The sequence below is a fragment of the Erythrolamprus reginae genome, chromosome 2 (genome assembly GCF_031021105.1).
Source record: "Erythrolamprus reginae isolate rEryReg1 chromosome 2, rEryReg1.hap1, whole genome shotgun sequence".
In the NCBI taxonomy this organism is placed as follows: Eukaryota; Metazoa; Chordata; class Lepidosauria; order Squamata; family Dipsadidae; genus Erythrolamprus; species Erythrolamprus reginae.
Genome location: NC_091951.1, coordinates 119,275,466 through 119,294,359, shown reverse-complemented (window position 1 = coordinate 119,294,359; position 18,894 = coordinate 119,275,466). Strand labels below are relative to the sequence as shown.

The following is an 18,894-nucleotide window of genomic DNA, read 5'->3' as shown; positions in this document are numbered from 1 at the left end:
AATCCTCCGGAGCTATTTTGCCTGATCTGGAGAATTGGATGATAGCTTTTTCATAAGAGTTTTCCCTGTGGGTCAATTCTGTGGGTGATAAAGGAGAATGTAGGTCAGAGAATGTGATAGTTTGGTCAAACTGGGTAAAGCAACTGGAATATTCATTTCTTACAATTAAATGTATAAATAAAGTCTGAATCCATGTCTCCTGGACCATGTCTATCCATCCTTGATCACCAGAGTTACAGACTCTGAAGGAGCTTCCATTTGCCACTGGTTCAGAGGGAAAATGCAAACTAATGGGTGAGCAGGATAAAGGGAACAGAAGAAGGAGAGGCCCCTACTGCCTGTCAGTTTCTTCTACAATAAATAAATTGAGATTAGAAGAAAAGGACAGGGGAATGGAATGGGGGAGATCTTTCCCAAGGTCAGAAATGGCCTAAGATATATTGGGAGGGGGTATTGCTCTTTTATTGTTTTTATATTGAGTCTATGGAGCGGGGCGGCATACAAATCTAATAAATTAAATAAATAAATTGTTGTTGTTGTTGTTGTTGTTATTATTATTATTATTATTATTATTATTATTATTATTTTATCCTTGTAAGCTGCCTGGAGTCAGAGTTGGGTGGCCAAATAAGTTTTGATAAATAAACAAAACAAATTAATAAGCAAATATTTCTGCCTCCTTATTCCTCATATAAGGGTGGTTTTTATTAAAATTAATACCTGCCTTTCTGCTTATCTGAATAATTGTTTGATAATTCATTATAACTATTATAAAATGAGGATTTGTTTTTTTGAGAAATCAATTTTATTCAATGCATGACGATTATTTCTCTCTTTTTTTATAATTAGCTGCTTTATAATAGCTGTAGCCTTGTGAAGCTGGCCCTGGTTTTAATTTTGGAATGGCTGCTTCCGATAAGTTTCTGGACCCTCTTCCCCCTCAAATGGGCTGTTTTGCTATCAAATCCTGTTAAGACAACATGAACCTGATAAATAAGAAGAGGCAGTAGGAAAAAGAAGACTTGAAGCCTCTTTCCCCTTTTCTTTTCAATTCAGACACCATCCCACTTACATGCCATTTCAGATATGATCAGACAGACCAGGAAAATCATTGTTCTGCCTAATTTTGCCCTAATAGTATGACATAGGGTTTTATATGTCTTTTTCTCTTTTAATATTAGATTTGTTCCACTGTAACATTGTTTTTATTATTGTTGTGAGCCGCCCCGAATCTTCGGAGAGGGGCGGCATACAAATCTAATAAATTATTATTATTATTATTATTATTATTATTATTATTATTATTATTATTATTTTGGAGAGGAAATAATGATGGAGAACACTTGAAGTCCAACGGAGGTGCAGTCCCTTCTTTCCTTAGAAGTGGGAGTCTGAAAATATCTCCGCAGATATTCAATTCAATTATCAACCTGGAAAGAGCCCATTGGATGGTGATTCATTAGAGTGCTGTGCTGCTACTGCTGCAGCTCCTGCCTGCCAAGGACTGCTAGTCACTCGGATGAGCTGGCTGTTCTTATTGACCGGAGGCTGTTTCAGGTTTCATCCCTCTTCTCCTGTCATCTCTTTCTGCTCTGTGTCAACTTGTGGTTTTAGGTGGAAAGAGTTTCTTTTCCCTGCTCCGTCTAGCAGGATCTCTGAGGAATAAAGCGTGACCACAACAATTCCCAGGACTTTTCTTATCCAATAGAAGTGGACACGGCCTCTGGAAACTTTCCAAGCCCTGATATGTACGTTGTGGCCTGTCACATTTGTTCTCCGCAGTGACAGGGAGAGGAGAAGGCGGAAAGCGCAGGCAGCATCTGAGTGAAACTGTACCAACATCAGAGTAAGAGAAAGAAGCCTGCAACTGTATTGGCACCCTTCTCTTTTGCTGCTCAGATCATACCGACTTTGCTTCCTGATCCAGACGGCAAACGCTTTAGCTCAGTCAGCTGAACTGCCCTTTAGCAGGTAAGATAATATTACTCAGAGGTGGCCAAGAATGCTTGAGCAATCAAGAAATGGATGAGGGAGAGACAGAAAGCACAGAAAGCCTGATGCATCTTGTATGGGTTACTGCTAACCGAAAAAGACAAATAATCTAAATACAACTACATTCTGTATTGAGAATACATCCTGGCTATAAAGATAGAGGCTTAATCAAGGGCCCCTTCTTTTCAGATGTGTGGCCAGGGATAATTTCAAAGACCAATAATCCATAAAGGCATCCTTCTTCTCCATCACTTTTATTAGTGATGGGCCACCCTTGAATATGGGTGAATTCATAGGGGGAAATTTCTAAGAATATTTGCTGGGAGACAACAGGGAAAGATTAGTTTTGCTTAGATGCCAATTCTCTGCATGAGCAAGAATGAGAAAACTGCTCCTATTGTAGATCTAAGTTACCTTTTGTCCTGCCTTTAATTATACTAGTCCTGTCAAAATATCTATCAGATGACGCAAAGGATTTTGCCTGCTTGTTTGTTTTTCTTTTGCTAAATCCTCCTGTAAAAAAATATGTAAAGTAGTGGAGGTCTCACATTAGAGGCCAGTTGGCCCTCTTGATTTTTTCCCCCCACATCAAACAGGTGGGACAAATGGCTCAGGAGAGCTTGAGAAACCTCAGCAGAATCCCTGGTCAGTCTCAAATGTTCTCCTGTTTCTCTTCAAGTGTTGATACTTTGGAGCAGGTGGAACAATTAGCATGGCGGTGGTTGCTTGGTCACATGGTTATTTTTTTAGCGTGTGTACCACATGTCTTTCCATTTGTTTCTGCTTGTGAAATGTTGTGTTCTGAATCATGTGAGTTTAAGGGAACATATCCTAGCATCTTGATATAAAGCCAACATGTTTCCTTGAATGTTGCATTCAAATGTCCCTTTTAAAGCTTATACCCCTCATTGCCTTTATAATACCCTGGCTTATAGCAATATGAGTAACATGCAAAATAATAATATGATCCAATTACATTCAATCTAAACCTAGAAAAAACAATGCAGTGTTATTCTTGTTCCTGATGACACTCAGATATCCAGTAATGGGCTGGGTTGTGGGGTTTGGGGGTGGTTTTGGCTTATGAATCAAATACAGTACTGTTTCATATACTATTTTGGGACACTGCTATAACTGGACTTTACCCAGATCAAGGGACCAAGCATGTTATTTGTACCTGTGTTGGCAAATGTTTGCCAGAGTCCACCAGGGCTCAAACCGTTTGCTGAAGTATCCTTTTTTTTCCTGTCTTTGTATAAAGCCATAGAGACATTGTATTATTTTTACTTTGTATTATTTTTACTTTTAAAATACAGCGTTCTTCTAAAAGAACAAAAGAAAGAATGGTGCTTGCACTTAAGGATCACTAGATGATCACTAGTTCTTACAACTAATGAAATCTATGTTACACCCCATTGGTTATTACCACCATAAAATTTGTTGATATGAAAGAGGATTTCATTTATCTCAAGAACTCTCAGCAACCCTAGTATCTTTGTTTGATACCTGGGGTATATTTTGCTTTGCTGAATGATACACACAAATCTGTGTAATTGTAATAATTGAACAGAAACCAAATCCTGATTCCATCGCTGCTGAAATCACATTTCTAATGACTTGAAGGGAAATACTGTATTCTTCCAGTGTAATGTATGATCACTGGGTGAGATTTATGGGAAAACTGACGTATCTCAGAGCTTCATAGTAATCTAGGTAAGAAAGGGTCGATACAATGCATGTCTTAGGACAATGAATATTGAAAAAAATGTCACTGTTGAATGTTAAATTGTTTGTGTGAGAGATAAAAATAATAGAGATGGGTTAATTAAAGCCTTATTTTTAAAATATTTTCTTGATCAGCAATAACCCCCTTCCACCGTTTCCCCATGTAAATTTATTCTTCTACTTGTGGGAAAATATATTTTGTTTTGTGGGTAGAAAAGCAGATATGGAGCCATTTTAAGCAGGGAAAAAGAGAAAGAGAGGAACTGATTCTCATAAGGTTTGTTTGTTTCAATATCATTTTGTTCAGGAGAATTCGCACCGTTATACAATAAGTGCTCTAAATAGAATCAAACAAGCATTCATGCCTCCATTCTAAGTTTTCTTTATCCCTTTATTTCTTTTACCATCAGGGACCGCCTTCTGCTGCATGAATCCCAGCGGCCAGTTAGGTCCCACAGAGTGGGTCTTCTCCGGGTCCCGTCAACTAAACAATGCCACTTGGCGGGACCCAGGGGAAGAGCCTTCTCTGTGGCGGCCCCGGCCCTCTGGAACCAACTCTCCCCAGAGATTAGAATTGCCCCCACCCTCCTTGCCTTTCGTAAACTATTTAAAACCCACCTCTGCTGCCAGGCATGGGGGAATTAAGACTTCTTCTCCCCCTAGGCCGTTACAACTGTACACATGGTATGTTTGTATGTATGTTTGGTTTTTATATATTAAGGGGTTTTAATTTGCTTTTAGTATTGGATTATTGTATATTGTTCATGATTGTTGTTAGCCGCCCCGAGTTTTCGGAGAGGGGCGGCATATAAATCCAATAAAACTTGAAACTTGAAACATCTCTTTTTCTCATTAAAAAAAAATAGAGCAGAAAATGTCTATAATTTCAAAAGAAAGTAATATAAAAGTAAATACATCTTAGTATATGCAATAGTCCTCGACAATATTTAATGAATATTTGAAGTTACAATGACACTGAAAAAAGTGACTTATGACCATTTTTCACACATATGATGATTGCAGCACCCACAGGGCCACATGTTCAAAATTCAGACATTTGGCAACTAACTCACATTTATTATGGTTGCAGTGTCTTTTATATATAGTCTTCGGAGAAGGGCGGCATACAAATCTATATTATTATTATTATTATTATTATTATTATTATTATTATTATTATTATTATATGTATTTTATGTATATGCTGTGAGCCGCCCCAAGTCCTCGGAGAGGGGCGGCATACAAATCCAATTAAACTAAACTAAACTAGTGTCCTGGGTGGGTGCGGGGAATCATGTGATCACCTTTTGCAATCTTCTGGCAAGCAAAGTATAAGGGGGAAGCAAGATTCATTTAACAACTGTGTTACTAATTCAACAACTGCAGTGATTGACTTAACAAACGCAGCAGGAAAAGTCGTAAAGTGGGGCAAAACTCAACAAATAGTCACTTAGCGACATAAATTTTGGACTGAGTTGTGGTTGTTAGTTGAGGACAACCTGTATAATATTGCCTTACATTTGCTCCCATGGTGTAGGCAAAATCATCTAAGGCATTTCACAGAAGACTTCATTACTGGACAGGGGTGGGTTCTACTTATCTTTCCCACCGGTTTGGATCACATTTTGCATGCGTCCACTCATGCAAATTAGCTGCAGCGTGTGCTCAGTGATTGAATTCAAACCATTCCGCATTGCTAAGAAGGAAATTAGCACAAAAAACAGCTGTGGAGCTGATCAGCTGTGTTTCAGAAGAAGCAATAAAGGTTCATATAAACCCGGGGGTGGGAGGGAATCAGATCTACATGCGCAGAAGAAAATTCCAACACCCCCCCCAAAAAAATCACTAATTTCCCCCCCCCGGCACTACCCAGACCGGCACCACCCAAACTGGGTCAGTGTTGTCATCAGTGGGGCAAACCGGTCCAAATCGGGATGAACCCACTTCTAGTTCTGAAATAACTGAGTGTTCTAATTTATGTGCTGGTAGCTGATTAGAAGGTGACAGCAAAGAAAGGTTCCATACTCCTTTCCTGAACTTTCCCAACCTCACCCCCTGAGGTGGGGTTCGGCAGGTTCTGACCAGTTCTGGAGAACCAGTAGTGGAAATTTTGAGTAGTTTAGAGAACCAGTAAATACTTCCTCTGACCTATCCTAATCTATTCTCTGTCTCCTGAGTCCCAGCTGATAAGGAGGAAATGGGGATTTTCTAGTAATCTTTCCCTGGAGTGGAGAGAGAATAGAGATTTTACAGTATCCTTCCCCTGCCATGCTCATCAAGCCATGCCCACCAAGCCAAGCCAAGCTCTTCCACACCCACTAAGCCAAGCCCACAGAATAGGTAGTAAAAAAAAAATGAACCCCACCAATACTGTCTTCTAATTCTAAGAATTGAAAAGGAATCAAAACCAAGAAGGAGGTATGTAGCTATAGCAGCTCTCCTTCTGATTCCAAATCCATCTGAACATGACCTCTGTCCAAGGGTGGGCTGCTGCCCGGATATGGGGGAACGCAATGGGGTAGCGAAAATGGAGCTCCACCCCAGAGCACCCAATTTGCACTGAAAGATGTTGAAATAAAATGCAGAGCATCCTGCATAAGCCGTGCCCACAGTGTAGTAATACAATTTTTGGTAGCCCTTCACTGCCTCTGTCCAATCTTCCCAACACCTTCTACAGGAAAGACTTAATGAACTCAATCTGTATAGTCTGGAGGAAAGAAGGAAAAGGGGGGACATGATCGAAACATTTAAATGTGTTAAAGGGTTAAATAAGGTTCAGGAGGGAAGTGTTTTTAATAGGAAAGTGAACACAAGAACAAGGGGACACAATCTGAAGTTAGTTGGGGGAAAGATCAAAAGCAACGTGAGAAAATATTATTTCACTGAAAGAGTAGTAGATCCTTGGAACAAACTTCCAGCAGACGTGGTTGGTAAATCCACAGTAACTGAATTTAAACATGCCTGGGATAAATATATATCCATTGTAAGATAAAATACAGGAAATAGTATACGGGCAGACTAGATGGACCATGAGGTCTTTTTCTGCCGTCAGTCTTCTATGTTTCTATGTTTCTATGTACTGGGCCTTCCTGGTGTCAGAAATGTTGATAAACAGTTTCAGAAGCAAATGGAAGAAGCCAGAGGGAAGAAATTAAGGATTTGAGGCTTCCTGCTTTGAATTTGGAGCTCTCAATCAAAATCACCTGCCCATGCATTCTTAATTAAACCAACTTTAATTACATATTTAACTGAAACATTTTTTTTCAACTCACAAGGATAAGGCTACTTATAGTGTGTGTGTTTTTCTCACAAGGATAATGCTACTTATAGGGTGTGTAAACTACCTCATCATTTTCTTCATGGGTGTAAACTGAACTACTTCCTTCATAATATCCAGAATTGAAATTGTAATACAGATAGCAGTGTTTCTTCGTCCTCAGTGATATCTTTGAAAATATACAGAGGCCATAGGTTTTCTCCATGTGTAAAAACTGTAAAGTATCTTATGTTCGCCAAAATATGAAAATGTGTAATGACACAGGTTTGCAAGAAGTATAAATAATCAAATGAATGGAACATTATTTTCTTCATTTATTTACTTTAATGTATTGCTTTCTGTGAAATGATATCTCCAGCTCGTTTACTGTTATAAAAAAGAGTATTAAAATACAAAAATAAAATATTTTAAAACCATTTAAGACACAATATGTCAGGTTTTAAGAAATCAAGAACTAGGACAGAGTTCAAACTACTACAAATTTATTTCATGCTACCTACACACAAAAATCTGAACTACTAAAGTGGAGGCAAATTGGCACTAAATAGGAGTCAATGGAATTCATGGGTGGCTGAATTTAGATCTCTTGTGGGAGTATAGTGACTCCAAACTGATGATGGATTTTATCCCGCCCTTGGGCTCAGCCTTCAAATCTTACACACAGTTGAAAAAGCAGTATGTGGCAAAGAAGGCAAAACCAAGCAAATACACAAAATTGAAAGACAAAGACAACATTGAAAGAAGAGGCCAAGGGAATAGTTAAATTTTCAATAGGCATCCAAATGATGCAAGACCTTCTGGTTTCAATGGGAGGAACATTCTAGAGTACAGGTACTACTACAGTATAGGGAAGACCTGCATGTAAGCAAATACAAATTTATACTTTATAATTTGGCAGTAAAGCCAAGATTTTCGTTGAGGTTCTTAACAATGAACCATCAGTACAAAGAAAGTGAATCCATGTGCCCTAGCCCCTAAATCACATATGAGCTTATTGTTCAGAAGTAAATACTTGAATCTAGCTTGATACCCAATTGATAATTAACATAATAAGTAATAAATAAAGTATTTTTATAACAAGTAAGCAATAAAATTAGGTGAGTAAACGCATTTCAAAGTAAAAATGGTCAGAGGAAATGTATAGCATTTATCTGTGAGTGTTTCATGTACAATCATTTATCATTTGAAAACATAATTTAATAAGTAATTTAAATGTTTTTCATTTCTTATTTATTCATTCATTCATTCATGTATTTATTTATTTATTTATTCATTCATTCATTCATTCATTCATTTATTTATTTATTTGGATTTGTATCCCGCCCCTCTCAATAGGGGGGATAATTGTATCCCCTATTATATAAGTGTATATAATTTGTACACTTTTTTTAAAAAGAATAGCGGGCTTTGCTTGATTTCCCAATTTCACCTGATTTTTCTATCCTTGTTTTGTGAATTTGTTGGGGGAACCTATTCTGAGTAATAAAGTAAAACTTCAAGAAAAGTCTACCAAAAATCAGGTTCATGCTATGGCCAGACTTAAAGAATAAAGAATTGATTAATTATGACTGTATGATTAATTATCACTGTATGATAATTGGAGCCAGATTATTTGTTCCTTGAGTGAGAACTCTGGATTGTTTAATGATCTATTTATTCTTCCTGTTGTTGTTTTGGGGGTTTTTTTGATTATCCATGGTATTCTCAACACCTTATTTCAAATGTGCTAATACTCTTTCTGTCCTGCTTCTTCCAAATTCCAAGTTCTGCTCTCAGAGGAGGTCATATTACCTGGACTATTCTAATCTCCATAAGTATAGACATATTGTAACCTCTTTTCCATGGCCTTTGAGGCTGCCATATTAAACACTAATCTGCAGCAAATTCCTTCCTTGATTGTTACCATTACATTTTTGCTTGATTCCAAAAGCCAGAAGTTATCTACCATTTCAATATCTTCATTATCTATCTTTCATTATTTCTCCTTAATATTTGCTTGCATTGCAATGTTCCTCTTCTTCTCTCTCTCTCTCTTTCTCTGTGTGTTTGTCAGTGGTGAAATCCAAAATTTTTCTCTACCGGTTCTGTCGGCGTGGCATGGTCATATGAAAAAATGTACAGGGAGCATAGTTATTTTAGCAGCTGGTATTACAGGATAGAAGTATGAAGATGGGAAGAAGCACAGATCCATGAAACTGCACACCTATCAGCCTGACCTCAATACCAGGGAAAATTTTGGAAAAGATAATCAAGCAATGAATCAACAAACACCTAGAAGCAAACAAAGTAATAACCAAAAGCCAACGTGGGTTTCCCAAAAACAGATCATACCAGACTTATCTTATTGCATTCTTTGACAAAGTGATAAAATTAGTGGAACAGAGGAATGCTATGTGGTTTACTTGGACTTCACTAAGGTATTTGACAAAGTAGACCATAACCTACTATTAGATATAGAAAAATGTGGGTTGGACAACAACACCACCAGATGGATTCAAAACTGGTGAACCAACCACACTCAATGTGTAGTGATCAATGGAACTGCATCTAAATGGAAGGATGTAGGCAGTGGAGTACACCACAGCTCTGTTTTAGGCCCAGTACTCTTCAACATCTTCATCAATGACTAGGACAAGGGGATAGATGGGGAACTCATCAAATCTGCAGATGACACCAAACTGTCAGGAATAATCAACACTACAGAAGGATCTTGACAAACTTGAACATCGGGCGCTATCTAACAAAATGAAATTCAATGGTGAAAAAAGTAAGGTTCTACATTTAGGCAAGAAAAACAAAGTGCACAGGTACAGTATATGTGGTACATTGCTCAACAGTAGTAACTGTGAGGGGGATCTTAGAATCCTAGTGGACAACCATTTAAATATGAGCTAGCAGTGTGCAGCAGCTGCAAAAAAGCAAACACAGTTCTAGGCTGTATTACATAGGGTTAGAATCAAGATCACACAAAGTTTTAATACCACTTTATAATGCCTTGGTAAGGCCACACTTGGAATACTGCACTCAGTTTTGGTTGCCACGATGCAAAAATAATGTTGAGACTCTTGAAAGAGTGCAGAGAAAAGCAACAAAAATGATTAGGGGACTGGAGGCTAAAACATATGAAGAATGGTTGCAGGAACTGGGTATGTCTAGTTTAATGAAAAGGAGAACCAGGGGAGACATGATAGCAGCGTTCCAATATCTCAGAGGTTGCCACAAAGAAGAGGCAGTCAACCTATTCTCCAAAGCACCTGAGGGTAGAACAAGAAGCAATGGGTGGAAACTAAACAAGGAGAAAAGTAACTCAGAACTAAGGAAAAATTTCCTGACAGTTAGAACAATTAGAACATTGCCTTCAGAAGTTGTGAATACTCCAACACTAGAAGTTTTTAAGAAGATGTTGGATAATCATTTGTCTGAAGTAGTGTACGGTTTCCTACCTAAGCTGGGGGTTGGACTAGAAGATTTCAAGGTCCCTTCCAACTCTGTTGTTGTTGTTGTTGTATCAGCAATAAACCTGCCATATTATATATTGTCATAGTCTATATATGCCGTAATTCAAAAATATATGAGATATATACTCCAAAGTCTAGTATTTTTGGTAATCTCAAGAAATATTTTAATACAAATGAGTATTAGTTCATTAAGAGGTGAGAGGGTTACATGCACATGGAAGTTCAAACATATGTCTGGAATGAATAATGCAATTCAAAATGAATTATAAATGTTTTCCTGTTTACATCATTAATCTTGAGCTTAATTTGGTTTCTGAGAACTGGATTTGATGTTCTGGGAACTGGTTCAACAGGTGTAATTGTAATAGACATCCAATTTAGGATTGCATATTTTCTACCTTCTGTCCAGATTAATGCACATGTTTTTAAAAGCCCTTAATTAGATTTCTCAAAAATACAATCAGGAAGATAAATTTAGCCTATCTCATCCCCAACTCCCATCCTCATATCTCATTCTTTGAAAGCTAGCCATTTTGGACCAATTACGACGTATAATTGAAAGGCCTTCAAGCAAACATATTGTTTTGTATATGGGTTTAACTGATCCCAAATTACAGGATGAAGCTGCAGGCAAGTATTGTAACCACTGCAGTCTTTTCCGTCTATCATGCAGGGTTGAAACATATCTATCATCAAGACACTTACTCTGCTTTTATTGTTTTCCATCTCACTGCCATTAATAAAACCTAGTCCTTTATCTCTTAGTGGTTTAGCACTTTTAGTTTGCTGTGCTGATAGTCCTCCTCCTTCATGTTTGTCTTTGATTTTCTGCCCTCTCCAGTGAGAGAACAAAAAATAGAGTTGTTGGGGAGTTGGGTGGCATAGAAATTGAATAAATAAATAAATGGATGGATGGATGGATGGATGGATGGACGGACGGATGGACGGACGGACAGACAGACAGACAGACAGACAGACAGATAGATAAATAGGTTATATTTCCTTCCATTTTTCTTAATGGTAATGTCTATTGAATTCAGAATGAGACAAAAAAATGGACAATATATTTTACCACTAGCAAACTGGAAGAAAAAGACAAGTCAACTGGGAACCTCTTTCCCTACAACCCCTCAATATTTGGAATCAAAACTGCAAAGTACTGAATAATTAGAAAGATAATGGACACCAATATTAGACTGTAGATGTTCATTAAAATGGTTAGCTTAGTTTCCAGAAGACTTTGTAAAAAAAAAATTCCATGTGTATGGAAATTTAATATGTGTAACTTTTCTTGCTTTAGTGGGAACATGAAGATACTTGTACAACACATATATGCATTGACTACAATAGATTCACTACATACTTGTGCTGTACAAATATATACTGCTGAAAAAATAAAGGGAACACTCAAATAACACATCCTAGATCTGAATGAATGAAATATTCTCATTGAATATTTCATTTGCACAACTGTTCCATTTGCACAACAGCATGTGACATCAGTGTTGCTTCCTAAGTGGACAGTTTGATTTCACAGAAGTTTGATTTACTTGAAGTTATATTCTGTTGTTTAAGTGTTCCCTTTATTTTTTTCAGCAGTGTATTTAAGTATATCAACTTCTACCATTCTCTTTCTGCATGCATCTACATAGGCTTGCCAGACTAAACATCAAAATATAAATATGTTGCAATATTATAATACAGTATAATAATATTATGTAATATAATATAATAATAATATTATAATAATGTAACGTAACATAACATAACATAACGTAACATAACATAACATAACGTAACATAACGTAATGTAACGTAACGTAACAATATAACATAACAACATCAAGTTCACATAAATGAAAAGAGTGAGATTGCTGCCTTGAGATTCTGGGGGAAATGTAAAAGTTCACAAGAAACAGTTTTTGTTATGAAAAATATCAAAATTTAGGACAGGTGGGTAAGCACCTGTCATCATATTTGACATAGCAAAAAAGAAGCCACTTTGATGGTTTATGCTTTAAGATCACAAACAAGCACACAGTTATGTGTGGTGCATTCCTTCTCCCAGCTAGTGAGAAAGAGGACTACTTAGCTAGTTAAATTTTACCTGCAAAGATGATCCAACATATAGTTTGCAGGGTTTTTTTGTTTTTGTGTCGGTAAGTAAATTGCCTTCAGTTGACTCCTGGACAGGTGCTTCCAATTTTCCTAGCAAGATTTCACAAGTGGTTTGCTATTACCGCCCTCTTAGGGCTGAGAGAGATGGACAGACCCAAGGACTTCTAAAAGCTGATCTAGAACTCATGGACTCCTAGTTTCTAGCCTGATTCATTTAGCAAGAGAGAAAGGCTCAAAGAGATGAATGCATAACCCTTTCCCATTATTCCTGTTCCATTTTTGCCACAAAAGCCCTTACATTTGTTTCTAGATATATAGATCTAGATCTATATATAACTTGGATTTTGCAGAAGGAGGTAGGGAATCAAACACAGCACAGAGTCCCAGGAGGCAATTTCTATTTGCAGAGCAGCCTATTTCATAAGTGACAAGGTGCATTGCATCCATTTACAGGATTTAATTATAAAAGGACCCAGAACTAAAAGTACTGGCAACTCAAGCTTATAATTTTGTTGTCCAGTGTTAGAATACTGAAAACCCTTCATTTACTCTTTTTTGTTTTTTGTGGAGGTGTCTGTTTGTTTTAGTCAAGAGAATGGGGGTCACTGCAGCTTCCTAAGAAAATGAGAAAACACAATCTTCAAGTAAACAACTAGTTTTTAAAAAATTCAACGCCATTTTTTGTAAACATAATTGCCATTCCCATTCATAAATACAGATTTTCCCCAGTTATTATAATTTTGCTGAACCTTCCTTCCCATACTATATATCAGAGGGGAAATCCAGCAGTTTCTGACAGGTTCTGGAGAAACAATAGCAGAAATTTTGAGTAGTTCGGAAAACTAATAGCAGAAATTTTGAGTAGTTCACAGAACCGGCAAATACCACCTCTTACTGGTCTTGAGTGGGTTGGAATGGAGATTTTGTAATATCCTTCCCCCAGGAGTGGGGAGAAATGAGGATTTTGCAAGCTTGGCCCACCAAGTCACACCCACAGAATCGGTAGAATAAAAATTTGGATTTCATCATATGCTGTATTTCCATTACTAAAAAGAAAAAAGAAAAGAACAAGGAATTAACTCAGGAAAAGAGGACTGGACAGGTTGGAATTCATGAAATGTGTCCAGGGTAGAGAAAAAAAGTTGTACTTCAGGAAAGGAATAAAAATAAGTTTTAAAAAGTTAAATGGTATCTTTCAATTGACATCACATGTCTATGGGTTCTTTTTCAACTGAAATACCATATTTATTTATTTATTTATTTGTTTGTTTGTTTATTTATTTGTTTGTTTATTTATTTGTTTATTTTGTTTGTTTGTTTGTTTGTTCGTTCATTTGTTTGTTTGTTTGTTTATTGGATTTGTATGCCGCCCCTCTCCGGAGACTTGGGGCAGCTAACAGCAACAATAAAGCAGTGTACAATAGTAATTTGGTATTAGAAATGATTAAAAATCCATTAATATAAAAAAACCAAACATACATACATACATACATACCATGCATAGAATTGTAAAGACCTAGGGGGAAGAGGATCTCAATTGCCCCATGCCTGACGGCAGAGGTGGGTTTTAAGCAGCTTACGAAAGGTTTCCTTGTTCCTGCTCATTATGAACTGTTTGTCTCACCCAGATTTGCAGAAGGATGCCTGAAAACATGATTTAGCCTCTCCTCCTCATGATAACAGTATTATAGTTAGGTCAGGCTGTCCTAAAACTTTAGGCTCAAAAAACGCCCATTCTCTATGTTTTGAGTTATTAGCGTGAAAAATAGAATCTAAAGAATAGAATCTAATACCAAATTAGATGTCTTTTGAAAATGGAGATGAGAGAAAAATGTGATTCTTTTCATTTGGCTCCATTTGGACAATCACTAGGACATTAGCTGCTTTTTGACTGGATTAGCAGGGGAACCAACACCTGGAGATTAAATATATCCTGTGTCATGATCTGGTCTCAGTGTACAGGATAAATTCTGAGTGAATGAGTGGTTGATTTGCTGACCACAAATAACTGGCCATTATTTATATTTTCAGGCAGGCCTAAAAAGCAAAGCAGAAGAAAAGAGACAGAATTGTGTCTAAAAATGGCATGGTGAAATAAACCTATTAAATGTCCTGCCTTGGTCCAGAGGTGATTATTGTTTTTGTTATGAGCTTATTTTCCTGCAATACGGAGTAGGAGGAAATGGCTAACTGCTTTTGTAGGAGGTAATTCAGGGCAGGATTTTTGTGCTATGGAAGCCACACCTGCAGAAAACACCAAACAAACTTGAGTTATATTGCTTTTGTGGTCTGACATTTATGTGTATGTAAATGTATACGTAAATGTATATGTACAAAAGAAAGAAAATAAGAAGTAGCAGAGAAAACAAAGGAAAGTGATGGGAATATCTGGCCCAATTAACTACCCCAGGGACTCCAAACTGTTTTGGATTTTTATCACGTTTCTGTTTCATAATATTTCAAAACCCAGATCTTCCAAATCAAAACATTGTCACTTTGCTTAGCAATTATCACAAAAATGGCAATGAAATACTCTGGGTTGTAATATTCCCAGAAAATGTTTAACAACCGAATTAACAATCTAAAGTTGTCTAGAAGTTTCATAAGAAATAATTTAAAAGTATATAAAGATTAACTTATTTGGACATTGAGCCAGATCCCATGTCATATATCACAAATGGCAATGCAACAATCCTTGGGCAGAAGCCCAGGGGCTAAATGATTCATTAAATTTTCTTCCTTGAGGTTACTTAGAATGCCACAGACTCCAGAGTCTGTTTCTTTCCTTGCAGATAGTTTCTCAGCCTTTATTTCTTCAGTATTAGAGCTAAGGATGTTCAGTGCCAGAGAGAAAATGTAGAAAGAATCACCAGGCTTTCTTGCTATGTGCCTTGGGAAGCTCTCCTGAAGGTTGGAAGACTTCCTGAGCAATTTTGATTAAAACATAGGATCTGTTGGGATCCAAAGAATCCCATCATAGATAATTGGTTTGGATTCTAACAGATGTTAACTTTCCTCTTCTTTTATCTTACGACATTAATGAAGCAATATCTGCCCTTTGTCCAAAAAACCTTTGGCATGGAACTTTGTCCAAAGTTGTCCAAAGCACTTTGGACCAAAGAACTTTTTCCAAATAACATTAGCATACCATTCCCCCTGTTATCCTTGTAGCTGAGATATAAACACACGCCTAAATGTAACTAATTAACTAAAAGCAGAGATCCTGAATCTGCATTTCGTTGATGGAGGTACAGGATCTAATCCAGAGGTGGGTTCCTCCCGATTCGGATCAGTTCTATAGAACTGATAGTAACTTGGCAGCCTGGGTCGCTAGAGCCAGCAGTGATCCAGGCCTCCTACACACCTGAGCCAGTTCTCTTGGTGGCGCCATAGGTGCTGCCATCTTGTTTTCTGCTTCTATGCATTCTCAGAAACTTTGTTTTAACGTGTCATGTCCTTGAGCGAACCGGCAGTAAAGAAAACTGGAACCTGATCTAATCAATATTCACATGCTCACTTACTTGGTATAGAATTTTCTACGTTGCCTTTTGCTGAAATGCGAAGCGGTTTCTACCTGCCAAAATGGTGTCTTTTGAATGCAGGTACAGAGGCAAGAGTGCGTGTCTGGGGAATAGATCAGAATGATTCATTTGTTGTGGTAGGTCACTGCCCATCTGTTTGATGTCTTTTGTTGGCTGGAGTGACTAACAACACTTTCCATTTCAAACCAAAGAGGCTTAAGCAATGATAACATTATTTGATGTGGCTTGCTTGGACATGATTACTCAGAAAACAGGGGAAGAAAGCCAATATGTTTTTTCCCCCTCCAACTCAATAAGCCATAATTTATTTTTATTCTGCAGTCTACAGATAGGGAACAACTCTTCTTCGGAACTAAGGGCCAATCCCAGCTATCATTTCAGCATTATGTAATTCACAAGGCATAAATGTTGCAAGCCCCAGGAGGCTTCTCTCGCTATTCCTATAGTCTACATTTGTATGTGCCTGATACTTATAAAGCAACGTCTTAGCATATGTTCTAAGAGAACCCAGAAGAAAAATATGTAGACAGGGTCTTCCCACTTGCTTCTTCTCTGTCTCTGTCTCTTTCTGCCCCCTCCCCTCTAGCTCTCTGTCTCTCTCTCTCCATAAATGAGTCAGTCTATTCAACCAACTCTTTCTAGATCAGCAGATTGGCTGGGTCAGACCTGCTATTAAATGCTGAACTGAAGCAGACAATTCATACATAGCAGCCTTTCTTTGAGCTCCTTGTCACCAGGTAAGCAAATGACTCTCATGGCTGGGGAAGGGAACGTTTTTATGGATTGATTCCAAGGAGAACATAGCAAAAGTTTGACATGGAATATTGCTACAAAATATTTCACCTTACAGAAGTCAAGAGCCTTCCATTGTCTCCTCGGGTGCCCCAACTATCTTAATTAAGCATAAATTAGCCTCTGGAAAGATCCCAGATGGAATTGCTTCTCCTTTTGTGGAAGAAAAGAAGCACTGGACTGCTTCCAAAGAAAAAGAGCACACCACATTCCTTGCATTCTCTTGAAGTTTTGGTGACAAAGGAAAAAAGGAGATCAGAGCACAGGAATTAATCGCAAGATGCAAAGAAATGCTTCCCTGTTATCCTTATATACCTTATATAAGCATCAGTAACTTTAAATGCAAACCCAGAGCCAGTCGCTGGATGCTTACACGAGTCTCCTGAAAGACTTAGAAGTTGGAGACAGCTGAGAAAATACGTGACATCTCTTAATTCTAGTGCAGCCACTGCACATTGACATGCTTAAGGTATAGTTCTTGTTTTGCTCTGCTTGTAGCACTCTATAAAACTAGCTTCTTCTAGATTATATGCAGCTAAAAACAAATAATAAAACTAGCTGATGCTTCCACATCATACTAGCACAGTCTTGCATTATTTATGATTTGTTGTCTAGCTAATCAGATATTTTTTTATTTGAGTGAGTGAAAAAAAAGCAAGTAAAGAGGTATAGACTTTATTGTAACTAAACAGAGTTACAGATCAGGTCATTTTACTTTAATCTTTATATATATTGCTCAAAAAACTAAAGGGAACACTCAAATAACACATTCTAGATCTGAATGAATGAAATATTCTCATTGAATACTTGGAGTTATATTCTGTTGTTTAAGTGTTCCCTTTATTTTTTGAGTAGTGTAGCTTGAATATCTACAATATGTAGTGATTGCCTTTTGCTAAATACAAATTAGGTGTGAACAATAATAACATTTAAGTCTATTCAATCCTTTTTGCATTATATGTTATGAAGATGCAGGTTAATACTTTCTAGGAATTATGGAAGTTGACATGTAGCATATTTCCAATAAGACAAGCTTCTCCTATGTGATACTGTGGAAAATTGCCTTATTGTGCTATGAACTATAGTAACTATGAACTATGAGCCGGGGTGGCGCAGCAGGTAGAGTGCTGTATTGCAGGCCACTGAAACTGACTTGTAGATCTGCAGGTCAGCGGTTCAAATCTCATCACCGGCTCAAGGTTGACTCAGCCTTCCATCCTTCCGAGGTGGGTAAAATGAGGACCCAGATTGTGGGGGCAATAGCCTAGCTCTGTTAAAAAAAGTGCTAGCATGTTGTAAGCTGCCCTGAGTCTAAGGAGAAGGGCGGCATAAAAATTGAATAAATAAATAAATGAATGAATGAATGAATAAATGAATAAATAAATAAATAAATAAATCTATATAGATCTATATAGATCTATAGTCTATATAGATTACTATAGTAATCAATTAATTTTACCAAGCTTATATGGCAGTCAATTCATATATGAAAGACTTAAGACCACCATTAATGGTGGTTTAATAAGATTAATAAGATTAATAAGATTAAGAAAACATAATGTAACAGTTACATTTCCCAGTGACAAGGAATAACTATAATTCATATACACAATAATGTACAGTATATCGCGAGACAAGACTAACCCTTCAGAAACACAAACTTCCTGAAACAATGGCTTCATGAAAAACTAACAGATTCAGGTGGCATCTGGTTGTTGTTAGGAAATAATGTCAGATTTCTGTGTTGGCCTTCTATTCTGGTGCTCTCTGTTCAGTGCTGGCTGAAAATGCTAGGAATTCTAGACCAATATATCCAAGGGGTACCAAGTTAGGTAAATTCCTACATCAGCAGAAACATCTTCTAACAGACTCTCATTATTATTATTATTATTATTATTATTATTATTATTATTATTATTTAATTAAATTTGCATGCCGCCCTTCTCCGAAGACTCGAGGCAGCTAGAGAAAGAAAAAGAAAATTACTCCC

The 18,894-nt window shown here is 37.2% G+C and overlaps 1 protein-coding gene across 1 annotated transcript in view; it reads left to right on the top strand.

Annotated features, from left to right (window-relative positions):
* The first annotated feature begins 1,520 nt into the window (after positions 1–1,520).
* FGF1 (fibroblast growth factor 1) overlaps positions 1,521–18,894 on the top strand; it is a 47,510-nt gene continuing 30,136 nt past the window's right edge. Inside the window, 1 exon segment of the mRNA XM_070735868.1 lies at positions 1,521–1,971. The gene's annotated coding sequence lies outside the window, so the exon portion shown is untranslated.